We start from the raw sequence: 18,000 nt of genomic DNA, 5'->3' as shown, positions 1-18,000 counted from the left end.
CAGAGAGAGGGAGAGAGAGAATCCCAAGCAGGCGTCACGCTGTCAGTTGTCAGTTGTCACGCTGTCACGCTGTCAGATTGAGGAGCCCATCCTCAATCTCACGGACGGTGAGATCGTGACCTGAGCCGAAATCTAGAGTCAGACGCTTAACCTACTGAGCCACCCAGGTGCCCCACTCGTATTGATCTTTAATAATATGAGGTTTCCTTTCTTTTTCCAGGTGAGATATGGGCTGCCGATAGGAAAGGAGAGGGTTAGCTGAGAGGGAGCAGTTATGGAGTTAAGGTAACAGAACAGAGCACGGTCCCTGCACCAACGACAGCCCAGACTGGGGGGTGGTATGGCACGCAGGACACAGGCGGGGACACTGCCCTTAAAGAGGAGAAAAGGGGCACGTTTCCCGTTGTCCCAGAAGGATGCGGGAGAGTAACACTGGAGTTGACTTAGAGACATTTCTAGGCCATAATGCATCTTTCTCAGGAAACAGGAAGTAGGGTATCTGCTCTAGAGGGAAGCACAGAAAAGGTTTAAAACCCCACTGAAGTTCACTCCACAAGAAATCCAGTCTCTAGTCTACCTGGTTGTATGTGTTGCCTTCAAGTCAATCTCATGGTACACGTATGCCTCAAAATAGCAGCTGAAAGGAGATGCTTTTAACCTAACCTTCTACGTGAGTGCAATGTGTCAAGAGAAATGCTGGAATGTTCTCACTGTAATGGAAAGAGATTTCTTCAGCCTATCTCAACGCCAATTTTCACTGGTGTTCTCATTTTTCTGTCCTGCACAGCTCTGACACTCCTCTTCCTACTTCTTTATGTGAACAAGAAAATGCAGTTTGTAAAATCCTTGCCTCTGGTTTATTTCACTTGAACAAAATGAATTCTTCGAGTCCTGGCCCATATTGTAACTGTTCTCAGTGTAGACCAGCGCCTCATTCAGATTCGTCCTATTTCTCAGCATGGATTTTTCTGACACATATACAAGATTAAATTCTTGTACGACAGTCCACGTACTGATTTAATGAATCAAGAAACACGAGTTCTGATATTAGCTCTTTTCTTAGGATTTAAGCTTCCTCTAAGAGTTCTCCAAACTCTAATGTTTGATGATTTTAGTTATTAGTTCCCGAGTCCTCTGTTAGTTGTCTTTTACTGCTTCAAGTCTAAAACAAATACCACTTTCTGGTTCACTACTACGTGAGCTGTAATCACTTGTTGATCTAGGCAAAAATTATAGCTACAGACAAATTCTTCTGCGACTTACACTGCCTGTCTTTCCTTATCTTGAAAAACAGTGATGTGAGGTTGCCCCTTGCGTGGGAATACGATGCTTCTGCCCCACATCCGGGCAGATGCTAGTTTGAACTGTTCATGTAACATGCTACTAATTCTTTGTTTCTTACCTAGTGCTCGTTGTACCCGAAAGCACATCTTTGGCCGGCACTGAAAGCTTAGTACCAGGACCCAAAACAAAGCAAATCCATCTCTACGTGGAGACTGAACCTTGACCCCAGACGTAGAGTGCTTTAACTGAGCTAACCCGATGTTAATGTATCAACCATGATTGTCTACTGTGACTAAGACACACTTCCTAGATACAGTGGGGCGAAGACAGACACAGATGAGAAACTGTCACCTAAGAGCTTACACTCTAAGGTTAGCACCTAAAATATAAAAAGAACTCATACAACTCAATAGTAAAAAAAAAAAACAAAAAAAAAAAAACAAAAAACAAACAAACAAAAAAAAACCAGGTTAGTAAAAAAATAATCTGATTTAAAAATGGACAAAAAACCTGAATAGGTATTTCTTCAAAAAAGATTTATGAGGGGCTCGGTCAGTTAAGCATCGGACTTCGGCTCCGGTCATGATCTCACAGCTCGTGGGTTCGAGCCCCATGTCGGGCTCTGTGCTGACAGCTTGGGGCCTGGAGCCTGCTTCGGATTCTGTGTCTCCCTCTCTCTTTGTCCCTTCCCCCCTCATGTTCTGTCTCTCTCTCTCTCAAAAATAAATAAACATTAAAAAAAATTTTTTTTAAAGATTTATGAAAAACCAACAGGCACACGAAAAGATATTCAACATCATTAGTCACTAGGGAATGCAAATCAAAACCATTATATCATCAGTTAGAATGGCCATCACCACAAAGACAAGAGATAACAAATGTGGGCAAGGATGTGGAGAAAGGGGGAACTCTTGGTGGGAATGTAAATTGGTGCAGCCACAACGGAAAACAGTATGGAGAATCCTCAAAAAATTAAAAATAGAACAACCATATGATTCAGCAATTCCGTTTCTGGGAATGTATCCAGAGGAAATGAAAACACTAACTTGAAAAGATGTCTGCACTCCCATGTTCTCAGCAGCATTTTTTATAATAGCCAAAATATGGAAACAGCGAAGCATCCATCTACGGGTAAACGGACATTGTTATATGCACATGCACGCGCACGCGCGCGCACACACACACACACAATGTAATATAATTCAGTCCTACAAAAACAAGGAAATCCTGCCACTTGCAACGACATGGATGAATCTCGAGGAGGTTATGCTAAGTGAAATAAACCAGACACAGAAAGACAGATCGTGTATAATCACACTTATATTTGGAACCTAAAAACAAAACAAAACAAAACAAAACTCATAGGAAAAGAGATCAGATTTGTGACTACCAGAGATAGGGGTGTGGGGCGGGAGAACCGTACTGAGCTGGGAAAAGGCACAAACTTCCAGGTACAAGACAGATAACCCGCAAGGTAGTATACAGAGAGTGACGGTGGCTGCTTGGCCGCCTGGTACATAGGGAAGCTGTGAAGAGAGTAGATCCTAGGAGTTCTCATCATAAGGCAAATATTTTTTCCTTTTTTTGCTTTCTCTTTTTATTGTTCCCATATGAGATAATGCATACCGACTAAACTCACTGTTGTAACCACTGCACAAAATGTGCAAGTTAAACCATTATGCTGAACACCTTCAGATTTGTACAGTGAGGCATGTCAATTATGTTTCAATAAAACTGGGGGTAGAAGGAGTTTATGCTCCCACAGGAAATGGGTACCGACCCTGTCCTAAACTGCCCTCTCCCCTCTGCAGAGAGGAGTGTGACCAATCACAGGCAAGTTGAGAATTCAGAGGAAGGAAAAAGACTTTTATTTGTAGGGAGGGTGTAATGTGTGGATATTTAAGAATATTCTACTACAGGGGGCCCTGGGTGGCTCAGTAGGTTAAGTGGCTGACTCTTGATTTTGCCTCAGGTCATGATCTCACGGTTCTTGAGTTCAGGTTCAAGCTGGGCATCAGGCTCCTTGCTGACAGCATGGAGCCTGCTTGGGATTCTCTCTCCCTCTCCCTCTCTCAAAATAAATAAAAAAAAAATTACAAAAAGAATATTCTATTACAGAAAATAGTGTAAATAGGGAAGAGAGATGAAACTAAGAGTAGAATCACACAGCTTGACATGCTAGATAGAGGAAAGGTAAATAGAGCATACTTGTGCTAAATATAGACAGGAGGGAATGGAAGCATCAAAGATCACCAAATGTTCATCATAGAGGACAGCACCGAGTATTCATGAAGGTACTGATATTAATGACTTATTAATTCAGCCACCCATTAGTGAGAGCCACTCAAGACCGACACACCCTTTGCCCGAGAAACACACATGAAATGCGTAGCTGCTGCTCACGCTAACAGCACTCGCCGGGCACACTGGTGCCAGCGTTTCTCCCGGAGGGCGAGTGTTGGCTCCAGGAACAGCCTGAGGAGCTGTCCTGCTCACCTCTGTTCTGGTCCACGCCACCAGGCGGGAAGTCTGACACAGTGGAGAGAGGACAGGACGTGTGAACACTGTAACTCAGCTCTCAGGTCTGCACGTGCACCCTAAGTGTGCGGAGGGGGAATTTCAAGAGAAGAAACAAGCATAAGGAAAACACAAAAGTGAGCAAATACAGGATGTGTTCTAAGAACAAACTGCTGGGCTTTGGAAAAGGAGTACTGTAGGAAAGCAGGGAGTGGTCAGACTGATCAACCGAGGCGGGGCTGTATCTTGATGAAAAAGGAATTTAAACCCGTGCTTCCCACACTACCTGTTGTGGAAAGAGCAGCTTTTTTTTTTTGGTCTTCCAATAAGCCATGAATCACTTACTAGAAGAAAAGCAGAGGAGGGAAAAGACACTTAAAACACAAACGCAGCGGCGCCTGGGCGGCTCAGTCAGTTAAGTGTCCGACTCTTGGTTTTGGCTCAGGTCGTGATCTCGCTGTTTGTGAGTTCAAGTTCAAGCCTTGCTGACAGCATGGAGCCTGCTTGGGATTCTCTCTCTCTCTCTCTCTCTCTCTCTGCCTCTCTCCTGCTCATGCTCTGTCTCTCAAATTAAATATATAAACTTAAAAAAACTTTTTTAGACACAACCCAATACTTAAAATTAATTCAATCCAGGTAAAATTTACCCTGTTGAAAGGCCATGGAAGTTTCTGGACACTCAATTCCTGGAGTGCTTTCACTGCAGGCAGGTAACAGCTATCTGGTGGACTGTCCCCAGACCAAGGGCTGTGATTTGAGCAGCTCTGATTCAGACTTTCTGTGCATGGAACCGAGAAGGCATTAAAGGCTGTTGAACCAGGGGCTGGGGCTGAGAACTGTGCTTTGTGCAGACTCTCTGATGGTGAAACACAGGAGGGACCGGAGGAGGAGACGAGGGATGAGGTGAGCAGAGAGGTCCACATTCGGGACGGCGGCGCTGGAGACAGAAACATGACAGACCACGGAGGCAGAGTTCACAGTGGGGACTCCTGACCGGATGGGGAGGGTAAAAGACAGCAGACTGTGCTGCCAGAGTCTGGGGGCACAGAAGCGCCCTGGAAGACAGCACAGGAGGAGAAGCCATGTGTTTAGCAGGCACGGCCTCTAGCTGCCTCTCCCGTCACCTCCAGATACAGATCCCTCTTCCCTCAAGGACACGCTACAGTGGGAGAAGGCAGACGAAAGACGAACAGCAACCTTGAAGTTGTGCTTCACGTAAGCTTTTCCATTTTTGTGAAGGCTGTCATTCTTTGTGTGAAGTCAGTAAATCTGATCATTCTCAAGCATAGATATCTAAAAGTTTCACCTTCCAAAAGACAGAGTACTTATAAAATATTAACAATTTTACTCTTGGTGGATATAAAAGTTTACAACTGTCTTTTAAACTTTAGGGGCGCCTGGGTGGCGCAGTCAGTTAAGCGTCCGACTTCAACCAGGTCACGATCTCGCGGTCCGGGAGTTCGAGCCCCGCGTCGGGCTCTGGGCTGATGGCTCAGAGCCTGGAGCCTGTTTCTGATTCTGTGTCTCCCTCTCTCTCTGCTCCTCGCCCATTCATGCTCTGTCTCTCTCTGTCCCAAAAATAAATAAACGTTGAAAAAAAAATTAAAAAAAAAATAAACTTTAACCAAGAAACATATCTACAAATTCCAAAGGTATTAAATGATATTGAGTACCATTAAAATCATGAAAAATAATACACACTGAAAAAATATTCTTGCCTCTGACATTAGCAGATATCTCAGAACACTTTCCTGCAAAACATTTCTCCTTTCTCCCTACAGAATCTGGTTCAGACACACGGAGGAAAATTGCATAAGGCAGGCTGTGTGAAGTGTTAAAGAGAATCGGCTAATAGCTAAATGTTTCTTTCAACTAACAGAACTAAAGGCCAAATTTATTGAAATCACTTTGTGAAACCTTGTGAGAAATGTAAAACTGTAAAGTGCAGTGTCCTCTTGGGTCTACAACAGAAAAACAGTTCTTGAAAACTGAGAATACTGGCAAAATGTGAAATGCTATTTTATAAGAGCTTTCCCTGGGAAATCCTAGTAAAGGTAAGTTTTTAAGCACTGTTATTTTTTTTCTTTAGTCCTCATATTTCTGCCTTTAGGACTCTTTCCACTGTGCTTTTTTTTTTTTTTTCCTAAACAGGTTTCTCAGTAATTTACAATTACAATTCTCCCATAATACAAAAATAGTATTTAAAATCTGTTTCATGATCTGCCCCAACAAAATCTAAAGTGGATTTATTCATGTTATTCACACCATCTCTTGTGTGATAACAAATTTCTATCAAAACAAAATCATGATTCTAGATTATTTCTATTATTCTTTCCCCTACCTTATTTCTCTGTCTTTTCTCTCACCATTATCTTTATTATTCTATTAGCTGATAAAGTTCAGAATTTTCTAACTTCAAAAAGGTTAGAGAAAAACACATTGAAAGATATTAAACTATTATTTACACCGAGGACCCAAAACAATCTTGGTATGAGATGGTATTTATAACTAACTTCTAAAGGGAAAAAATTTAATATTTACTATGGGCTATGAAGGAGAAAGATATTTTGATGAGAAAGGAGAATTCAACAAAACAGAAGAAAAAAAGACATGCTATATATACAGCTGACCCTCAACACGGGTTTGAACTGCATGGGTACACTTATATGTGGATTTTTAATAAATAGAGTTGTGTAAATCTACTTTCTCTTCCTTATGATTTTCTTCATAGCATTTTCTTTTCCCTAGCCCACCTAATCGTAAGAATACAGTATATAATACATATCAATATAAAATATGCTAATCAACTATTTAAGCTATCGGTAAGGCTTCCCAACAACTGTCGGCTATTAACAAAGTATATGGGGAGTTAAAAGTTATACTGGGATTTTCCACTGTGCAGGGGTTGGCGCGGAGTTATTTCACATGAAGTACTAATTTGTACCACTTAGCTAAATAACACTAACAGCTAACACTTATTAAGCAATTAGTATGTGTCACACATTGCATTTTATTTTTTTTAATGGTTATTTATTTTTGAGAGAGAGAGAGAGAACGCATGCATGGGGCACAGGGAGGGCCAGAGAGGGAGACAGAGTCTTCAAAGTGGGCTCCACACTGACAGCAGTGAACTCAATGCGAGACTCAAACTCACGAACCGTGAGATCATCACCTGAGCCAAAGTCTGATATTTAACCACTGAGCCACCCAGGCACCCCAAGCATTGCATTTTATATGCTAAGCACCGTACCTTATATTATTAGCTCATTTAATCCTCCAAATTGCCCAGTGAAGAATAAAATTTTCCCATTTTTCAGATGCAGAAATGGGGACAGAGAAGCTTACGTAGCCTGATCAAGGTCACAGAGCTACCAGAAGTGACCAAGTCAGGATTCAAATCCAGATTTCAGAGCTCATGCTTTACATTTCCAAGCCACAGCCTTCATACAGGAAAGGTTGTGAATGGATTATATTGTAGAGCATTGCATATTCTGGTCAAATTAAAAAGTCATTAAGCAAAGTAGTAAAGAAATTCCTTAATTATTCCACTGGTAAGTGCTAAAATACCTTAACTTTTTTGGCTTTGATTTGTATTTAAGGATAGCCTGAATTGGCCTCTAAGGATAGAATGAAAAGTTAGAAATAATCTTCAACTGTGTCTCTAAATCTTCTGTGCACATTAAATAATCATTTAACAAACTCAACAGATAGCTCTTCCTTTATAAAGCTTCAATTTGCATCCAAAGATCACTTAACTATTAGATGTGGCATATGTATACAATAGAATATTACTCAGCCATAAAAAAGAATGAAATCTTGTCATTTGTAACAACACAGACAGAACTAGAGTATATTATGCTAAATGAAATCAGTCAGAGAAAGACAAATACCATATGATTTCAGTCATATGTGGAATTTAAGAAACAAAACAAACAAGCAAAGGGGGAAAAAAGAGAGCAGGGCAAACCAAGGAATCGACTCTTAGAGAACAAACTGCTGGTCCCCAGAGGGGAAGTGGGTGAGGGGATGGGTGAAACAGGTCATGGGAATTAAGGAGCACCCTTGAGATGAACACTGGGTGATGTATGGAATTGTTGAATCACCATATCATACACCTGAAACAAACACTGTGTTTACTAACTGGCATTTCAATAAAAACTTTAAAGAAATCACTCAACTATTAAGATTCTAGAAAATCAGGGGCACCTGGCTGGCTCAGATGGTGGAGCATGCGACTCTTGATCTCAGAGTTGTAGGTTTGAGCCCCACATTTGGTGTAGAGATTACTTAATAAAATCTTTAAAAATATTAATCTAAAAAATAAATTAATTAAAGAACTCATTAACAATAATTATTAAAGAGCTATCTTTGTATGTGACCTTCAATAATTTTAAATAAAGCCACACTTATAATTAACATAGAGCAAAAAAAAAAAAAAAACCCTCCATAATAATGGAGACTAGAATAAATCCTGGGATCTTAGATTAAAGGGATCACTTGAACTCATCGTTTTCAAGATAGATATAGAAATAAATATATGCAGACACAAACATATATTTCCTAGCTTCGTGCACTGAAAAATTCTAGAAGTAATGACCCAGTACCAATGAACACACCTAGCACCCAGATCTTAATTTCTAAAGACTGTCCTCCACTAAAAGGAACCATTAATCTTTTGAAGAATGATTGGTCCCAAGACTGGGAGGAAAGAAAGGTACAAGAAGAACTTGAAATGCTTTGTGGTGCCAGAAAGTGAAGAAATCCAGAAAGATGGGGAACTGTTAAAAGGATGATGGAAACAGCCTGAAGGGGCTCCCAAGGGCAAAATGTAATAGATTACAATCCACTGATAAGGTAGGAATCCATGGGCTTATAGGTAATATAAACAGATAAATAGGTAAGAAGAGACAATCCTTTCTTCAACAGAATACCAACTAATAAATGTTCAAAGGATGATGGTTACTACAAAATAGCTTCTTTGCAACCATCATAGTAATAACTAATTCAGGCAAGAATCATTAATGGATGTCGAAACAACTGGGTACAAGATTCATCTGACAAACTCCACCTTGAACAAATGATTAAAGTTAAGATCATCAAAAATGGGACAAACTGATACGTGCCTCCTGATTGTGATTCATGAAAAAGGACATAATTCCACTTCTCTGTCATTCTTGAAAAGATGCATAGCCTAAATCCAATCATTTGGGGACATTCTTCAAAATAACTGCTGTCCTCAAAACTGTCAAGATCAACAAAGAAGAAAGACAGGGAAACATTCCAAATTAAAAGAGGCTAAGAACACAGTAACTAAATGCAGTGTGATGCGTTGGATCTTGGGCTGGGGAAAAAAACCTGGAAGGGTATTATCAAGGCAACTTTCGGGTGCCTGGGGGGCTCAGTCGGTGAAGGTTAAGCGTCCGACTTTTGCTCAGGTCATGATCTCATGGTTCATGGGTTTGAGGCCCGTGTCAGGATCTGTGCTTACAGTTTGGAGCCCGGAGCCTGCTTTCTGATTCTGTGTCTCCCCCCCTTCTGCTCTTCTGTCACTCAAACTTTGCCCCTCTCTCTGTCACAAAAATAAACATTAAAAAATTGGGGGGGGGGGGCGCACCTGAGTGGCTCAGTCAGTTGAGCATTCGGCTTCAGCTCAGGTCACGATCTCAGTCTGTGAGTTTGAGCCCCATGTCAGGCTCTGTGCTGACAGCTCAGAGCCTGGAACGTGCTTCGGATTCTGTGTCTCCCTTTCCCTCTGCCCCCTTTCCTGCTCACACTCTGTCTCTGTCTCTCAAAAAATAAACGTTTTAAAAAATATTTTTTTATTAAGAAAAATTTTTAAAAACTGTCAAAATTTACATATGGATTACAAAACAGGTAACAGTCTTACATCAACATTACATTTCCAGACTTTGATAACTGCACTGTCGTTATATAAGAGAATGTCCTGATTCTTAGAAAATTCACCTTCCGATATATTTAGAAGTAAAAGATATGCCTGCAATGTACTGTGAGATGGTTCAGAAAAAAGTCTGTGTGTATGTGTGTAAATGTGTAACACAAACATATGTACATACATATACACACGCACACAGAGAACAGAACACGATGATAAAGCAAAGGGGCAAGCTTGAAATCATCAGGGAATCTGTGTAAAGGAAAGGGGGATTCTTTACGCTATTTTTGCAACCTCTCTATAAGCCTGAAACCATCTTAAAAAGTTACCCTCCAGGGGTTCCTGGGTGGCTGGGTTGGTTGAATGTCTGACTCTTGATTTTCAGCTTAGGTCATGATCTCATGGTTCGTGGGTTTGAGCCCCACTCTCAGCACGGAGCCTGCTTGGGTTCTCTCTGCCCCTCTCCCATGCACATTCTTTCTCTCTCTCCACACCCCCAAAATAAATAGTTTTAAAAAGAGTTACCCCTCAAAACCTCTTTAATTTTTTTTTCTGGCTACCTTTAAAAAAGGATTCTTTTATTTTTCACGTATTTTATTTTACATCAATTAGGACAAAGTCTAATTCATCATCTTCAGTATTAAGAATCCATTTTGAAGTACATCCTATATCTTCTCCTAAAGTTTATAGGAATAAGCTATGTTTTCCAAGAATATTCAATATGTTGTTAACTGGTAGCAGTATTTCAGAATAAATTATTTCTCAAGTACATACCCTGAACATAGCTATAGCTAAGTAACTCTATCTAATTTTAAGGAATTTTTATCTTCCCACACAACTCCTTTGTAAGTATATTCCACTCAGAAAGTTCTATTTCCAGTAAAAACTTCAGAAAAGTATTAACACAGTACAACCACTCTCATTATATAAAATCATCCTTGAATTATTTCCATATAAAAAAAATTTTCACAGGGTCTGACAGAAATTTGGCAAAAGAAATTGAGTTTTAAAAAAGCATGTGGGGATTTGGTTGGGGAGGTGTCATTAGAAAAAAAGGCACAGACATAGATGATGTACAAAGAAAACTGGGTGGTACGGGGGGAGCTTTCTACCCTGTGATTTGCAGCTTGATGTCGCCTTCCTGTGAACGAGTTTACAGCTACAAGGGAGAACATTTAAACCACATACTTTACAAGGCCCTAGGATCCGTTCTCCGAGAAACCGTGATGGGGAATACAATATGGAGTCCCTGATGAAGATCTAGCCAATGTGGTTGTTACCTTATCTGTGGACGGAACCGGTTCAGGAATGAAAGCATTGAATCACAGGGGCCACACAGGACAGAAATAGCACCTGAAGGCAAATTACTCAGGGAAACATTGGAGTGTGAATGGGCGTTTTGAACTAAAAATTTTTTCTAAATGTTTATTCATTTATCTATTTATTTATTTTGGGTGGGTGCAGAGAAAGAGAGAGAGAGAGAGAGAGAGAGAGAGAGAGAGAGGGAGAGAGAGAGAGGATCCAAAGCGGACCCCGTGCTGACAGCAGAGAGCCTGATGCAGGGCTCTAACTCATGAACTGAATTCATGAACAGTGAGATCATGACCTGAGCCATAGTCGGATGCTCAACCGATTCAGCCACGCAGGTGCCCCAAACCAAAAATAGTTTCAATGCTATGAAGATATCTTCAGAAAGACACCAATTAAACCTATATATAATATACTCAATTTTTAGAAAATAATAATTCAATTAGGAACAGTAAAAGAGGGACTGAAAAAAACCCAGCCCCTTTTGGTATGGAGTCAATCAAATATTGAAAGGTCTATTCCACGCAAAGTATTGTAACAGTTAATAGAATCCATTTGGAAAGAGAAATATGTTTGAAAATCGGGCTTTGGGGCCTCTTGAATTAGTCTTTGCAAGTCAGAGAACAACTTGTTCCTAACTTTTTGTCCTTTAAACTAAGGTATGTAAAAAAAAAAAAGAAGGCATGCTGGTAAATGGCAAAATAATGTCCTGCTGATTGTGATAAAATGTTAAGGGATTAGTTTTAGTTTGCTCAGAAACAGATTTCAATATTTTTATGCATTCATTTATTTTCTGATGAACATGCTTTAAATTCTGCAAAAGGCTTCATTTTTTACATGTCAAGAATGAAATCCACATTCAGGCCTCAAAAGGTAAGCAGCTTTTATTATTTTTTAATATTTATTTTTGAGAGAGAGAGAGAGAGACAGAGTGCAAGCAGTGAAGGGGCAGAGAGAGAGAGGGAGACACAGAACTGAAGCAGCCTCCAAGCTCTGAGTTGTCAGCACAGAGCCGGACATGGGGCTCGAACCCACAAACCGCAAGATCATGACCTGAGCTGAAGCTGGACGCTTAACCAACTGAGCCACCCAGGTACCCCCAAGTGGTTATTTTTTTTAATGTAAGGAAAGCATCAATAAAACAGGCAACTGGTGATATTACATCTTAATAGAGGCAGAATAGAGCAAAATGAAGCGACCTTTTGATTTTGGAATCCTTCCCTCCTCCACTTGAAAAAGCTCCTATACATCTCAGCTGGGTAACTGTCCTCAAATTAGCTCCTCTTTAGGAGCCTGGATTTCTTCACTGTAAGGATAAAATGAGGTGATGTATGGACGACTTCTAAGGCCATCCGTAAAGATAATTTTTTTTTTTTTAATTTCAGAGAGAGCAGGGGAGGAGGGAAGAGGGAGAGGTAGGGGGGAAAGAGAGAGAGAGGGAGGGAGGGAGAGAATCCCAAGCAGACGCCACATTCAGCACAGAGCCCAATGGGAGGCTTGATCCCATGATCCTAGGATCATGACCTGAGCCCCAAATCAAGAGTCAGAGGCTCAACCAACCGAGGCACCCAGGTGCCCCGTCCATAAAGATAAATTAAGACTGCTCTGGTAAATAGTCCCTGTGTGCTGAGACAGTCATAAAATTCTGTGCTCCAATTAAAAAGTCAACTGCCTGGTAAGAGACATTTCTCGCCACGTATTCCAAGTGGAAATTTACTTTTATTTACTCTGCTTAGGACTCTGCATGATTTCCGAATCCCAGTGTCTGTGTTTCATCAATGTTGGTATATCCTTAGGCTGTCTCTTCCCCACTGACGTTACTCTCTCCCTCTGTAACTCCTGCTAGATGTACATTAGATTTTCTTACTCTGTGATCCACATTACTTAGCCTGTCTTTTATAGTTTCTTTGTATTTTTGTACTGTAATTGGGGGCTTGAATTCATAATCAAAATGCACAGTATCCAGCTAAATACTTCTGTCTTTGTGCATAATTTGCTGCTTAATTTGTCCCATCAGCTTACTTCTGTGACTATCTTTTATTTCTAGAAGTCATATATATAGTACTATTTAAAATGTCTTTAGAGTGCCTGGGTGGTTCAGTCAGATAAGCATCTGACTCTTGATTTTGGCTCAGGTCATGATCTCATGGTTCCTGAGATCAAGCCCTGCATCAGGCTCTGTGCTGACAGAGTGGAGCCTGCTTGGGATTCTCTCTCTCCCCACCACTCATGCTCTCTTTCTCAAAAATAAACATTAAAAATAATGTCATTAACTTTTAATCAACCATTTTCCATATTTTTTATCCCCCATTCTTATTTTAAAGTCAAAAAATGCTCATTCTTTTGGATTCTTAGGAGTCTGAATTGTTGTTTGTTGTTTCTGTCGACTCTTAATGCATGGGGATTTTGTAATTTTCCACAATGAGTTCCTCTGCAGTGAGGGGCTTCATTGGTGGGAGTTTTGTAAAGGCTGATTAAGGATCACTCTTTCCAGGTTGCTTTCTCCAAGTATCCCGGGTTGTGTTACCAGCCAGGGCCAGTTTTTATATTAATTCTCAGCTGAAGAAAACATTCATATGAACCCCAAACCTCAGGGTTAATAGACCTATGGTTACAATGTCTCAGGGAAGCCTCTCTCTTCCACATAATGTCAAAGTGGAAACAGAAAAACGTATCTCTTTGCTACTAGGCAGATTACTACCCCCACCCTCCAATCCATCACTTTTCCATTTTTTTTTTTTTAATGGTTATTTATTCTTGAGAGAGAGAGAGAGAGAGCTTGCACACCCAAGCAGGGGAGGGGCAGACAGAGGAGACACAGAATCCGAAGCAAGCTCCAGGCTCTGAGCCATCAGCACAGAGCCTGACGCGGGGCTCAAACTCAAGGACTGCAAGATCATGCATGACCTGAGCCGAAGTTGGACGCTTAACCTGCTGAGCCACCCAGGCGCCCCACCATCTCTTTTGAGAACAGAGATCTTCAAGGGTCCTGGCTGTATATGAAGCTCTCAGCTCCAATGCCCTATTTGGGTTCCTTGGCTCAGTCTTAACGGCCTCCTTTTCCATCCCCATGTGGCAGTTAAAATTCAAGCCCACTGGGTAACTGCCCCCACTCTGTTCTCCTAAAAGTGCTTTTGATCATACACAATATTTATGGAACATTTAATGAATGCCAGGTACTGTGCTAACACTTCACATCTTATTTCATTCCATTCTCATAGAAACTATTTTCTCACCTTACAGATGAGGAAACAGAGACATAATTTGCTCAAGCTTATGTAGCAAGTAAGTAGCTGAGATATGAACCCAGATCTCTGCAAATTTGGAGTGTGCACTGTTAATTACCATACACTGCCACTTCTTGGAACTTCTTCCTGGTGCCTAGGCTAGTGCTACATACAGAACAGTCACTCAAGGACTGTCTGTTGAATGAATATTCTCCTCCAGTGTGGATGTCTGTTATGGGAAATCCTGAGAATAATCAAGTATTTGGCAGATTACTAAGAGTGGAGATAATGTTGAGTGGTACTTATAGTCGTGCTTTATATTTAAATTATTACATTAAAATGCGAGTCTTGTTGACTGTGAAAATGAATTTTTTAGTGATACCAAGACTGAACACACTGTGTTCAATAATTGTTGTATTTGTCAACACCACCAACAGGATGGAATCCTTCCTTGAGAAGAACTTGTAAGCTGGTGGAGAGCACAGGTACAGAACATGGTAGGCAGCGAGGCATGATTAATGAATATTTAATAGAAAAAGTAAAGAGGAAAGGGGTGCCTGGGTGGCTCAGTTGGTTAAGCATCTGACTTCAGCTCAGGTCATGATCTCAAGGTTCGTGAGTTTGAGCCCTGTGTTGCATGAGCACAAGACCTGCTTCGGGTGAGCCCTGCTTCTCTCTCTCTCTCTCTCTCTCTCTCTCTCTCTCTCTCTCAAAAAAAAAAAAAAAAGGAAGAAGAAGAAAAATTAAAGAGGAAAGAGTAAAAGCTGATCGAGGATCTGCAAAGTTGGGGCGCCTGGGTGGTTCAGTCCGTTGAGCATCTGACTCTTGATTTCAGCTCAGGTCATGACCACATGGTTTGCAAGACTGAGCCCTATTGTCTGGGCTCTGCCCTGACAGCCCGGAGCCTGCTTGGGACTCTCACTCTCTCTCTCTCTCCCCCTCCCCTGCTTGCACTCTCTCTCTCAAAAGAAATAAATAAACAAAAAGGATCTGCAAAGTCAAAGGATGATTATTGTGCCTTTTCTGGTAACACCAATTCACTCCAAAAATTGAGGGTGGGAAGGCAGACACTATTTTTATGTTAAAAGAGATGTTACAGAGCAGAATAAAAACAATACAAAATTCCAAAAAATCTTTAGGTTCAAACACATGACGTCATAGGATGTTTGTCTGTTGTTGGGAATAACCATCATGATGGAGTCTGAGAATAAAAGCAAATGCTTATACAGCGTTCACTCTGGGCCATGCATATACTTCCTCATATTCTACAATTCTATTGGGCGGTTATTATCAGCACCTCCAATTTATGGGAAGCAAACCCAGGCACTGACAGGTTAAGCAACTCATCCCAGGCCAAACAGCTATCGGAATTGGGGCTCGAACCTGGGCTGAGGGGCTCTGTGTTGTCTCTGATGGCCACAGAGAAGGTACAATCGGAGGAAGGCCCTGAGCAGGAAGCAGCTGGACAAGTTAGGAGGAGGGGGAGGAAATTGTGAGAGTCTTTATTTTATTACCTGGCCTTAGAAAAGCCCAGTTGTGGTTTGAGATGATATGTAATACAGATTCTATGTTATGGCATTTTCAAAAACTTACTTTTTAAAATGCAATAAATACCGTAGTTTTTAAAGTATCCGGTGGATACTGTCCTGTGTTTGCGTATTTGTTGCTTCAGGATTTTTCACGAGTTATTTCATGCATGCAGATTATTCCAAGTGGAATTCAAGTGTCTGAAGCAAGAGAAAGTGCCACTTTTTGTGTGACCCTTACCGCTGCACTCCTGAGGCATGCAGCAGGTTTGGACAAATGAAGGCTTAACTGAACTAAAACCCTCAACGAGTCTCTCTTTCACTACCTCTTACTGAAAGAAATCAGTTTAGAAAAAGTGGTTACATCATATAAGACGATATTTAAAATTTACTGCACAATAAAAACCCACAAATACTATCTGGTAGGAAATAGAAATAGAGGAGACACTCCAAGAGTATTTTTGTCTCTGAAAGACTAAATATGATAAGAACAAGTCAGCAAATTCCAAAAAAAGAAGCATGAATTGGTAAAAAAACAAACAAACAAACAAACAAAAAAACAAACGCAAAAAAATTAAATGGGACTACTCTATTTTCTGATCTGGAAAGTTCTGACTTTGTAATTATAAATCCTTGTTGCTCATGCAAAAGAATAAAGGTTAAATATTCAAAGAAAATACAGAACTGTTTTAAAGATAGAAATGAGACAGATGGAATGAGACCAACATCAAATTTATTTTAAACCGGCTCTCTGTTCTTTCTCTTCAACTACAATTTTACTAGAAAGGTTCACCTTCTCACATTCTTGACTGGATTTCTCCAGTAGAGAAAACCATAAAAGGTCATTCCATGCCCATTTAAAAGGCAAAATGAAAATGAAGAATTATGGTCGCCCATACTGAAATTAAGACATGATTTTATCAACAGGACTGTCCTTAAAGTTTTTATTTATTTATTTATTTATTTATTTATTTATTTTAATTTTTAAAAAAGGTTTATTTATTTTTGAGAGACACAGAGCATGAGCAGAAGAGGGGCAGAAAGAGAGGGAGACACAGAATCCGAAGCAGGCTCCAGGCTCTGAGCTGTCAGCACAGAGCCCGACACAGGGCTTGAACCCATGAACCGCAAGATCATGACCTGAGCCAAAGTCAGATGCCCAACTGACTGGGCCATCCAGGCACCCCTGGATTGTCCTAAAAGTTTAAAGGTGAAAGACTATAAAATAATAGAGTGAGCTCAGAGGTCCAAGTCAAAATGGAGATAGAGTTTGAGGCTTTGAGTAATAGGTGTACAATAGTGGATGGAGTACAGGGTATCACCAACACTACTGAGTTTCAGAATCACCTGAGCCCAGAGAATTGTTACAGGGTCTACAAAGAGAATTAGCATGAGGAGATAAAAGTAGAAGGGAAGGAATAACACGGTGGGGGGAAAAACAATTCTTTGAAAAGAAAAGCACAGGCCCAAAATGGTGTCACTTAGGCCAAGTCCCCACACTGGGGCTTAATAACCTAACCTGACTGCCGTTCCAACCTTCCCCGGAAATGCAGTCTTAAGTGGGCAATCTGTCCCATGGACCCTCTCCATCCCCCAGAGGAAGATGAGGTAATCCACTAACAAGACCCTTCTGTCCGAGAAAAAAGGTGACCTCATCTGAAATAATCCTTTTTTTCTGTTCATGACTTCCTTCTCCTGCCTTTTAAAACCTTTCCCCTCTGTTGCCCTTTGGAGCTCCCCCTACTTGCTAGGTGGGATGCTGCCAGATTCATGAATCGGTTTCTTTACTTTTTTGGTTTTCTTTAAAATTTTATTAAGTCATCTCTACATCCAACGTGGGGCTCGAACTCACCATCCTGAGATCAGGTATCGCATGTTCCACTGAATGAGCCAGCCAAGTGTCCCATGAATCATTGCATAAAGCCCATTAGATCTTCATATTTACTAAGCTGAACTGTCTTTAATCAATGAATTAAGAGGTATAACCTGTGTCCGAGACTACTCTATTTGAGGAGAGAAAGCACATGCACAAGAAACAGTAAGGGACAAGCCAGTAGAAACTACTGAGTCAGTGAGAAGAAAGTGATAAAGCAGAAAAAATGCTGGGCTGCTAATAGTGAAATCTACATTCTTTTTTTTTTTTTTTTTATTTTTTTTTCAAAATGTATTTTTTTTTGGGAAAAAGAAGAAAAAGGCAAAAAGGGGGAGGGGGGGAGAGAGAGGGAGACACAGAATCGGAAACAGG

At 40.7% G+C, this 18,000-nt stretch overlaps 1 protein-coding gene across 2 annotated transcripts in view; it reads right to left on the bottom strand.

The window, feature by feature from the left end:
• Positions 1-18,000, bottom strand: part of CNST (consortin, connexin sorting protein) — a 118,736-nt gene that overhangs the window by 88,950 nt on the left and 11,786 nt on the right. The gene's annotated exons all lie outside the window — the stretch shown is intronic.

Source organism: Herpailurus yagouaroundi, unplaced genomic scaffold (genome assembly GCF_014898765.1).
Source record: "Herpailurus yagouaroundi ecotype Mexico unplaced genomic scaffold, PumYag 205, whole genome shotgun sequence".
Classification (NCBI taxonomy): Eukaryota; Metazoa; Chordata; class Mammalia; order Carnivora; family Felidae; genus Herpailurus; species Herpailurus yagouaroundi.
This window is presented reverse-complemented; position numbering and strand designations above follow the sequence as displayed.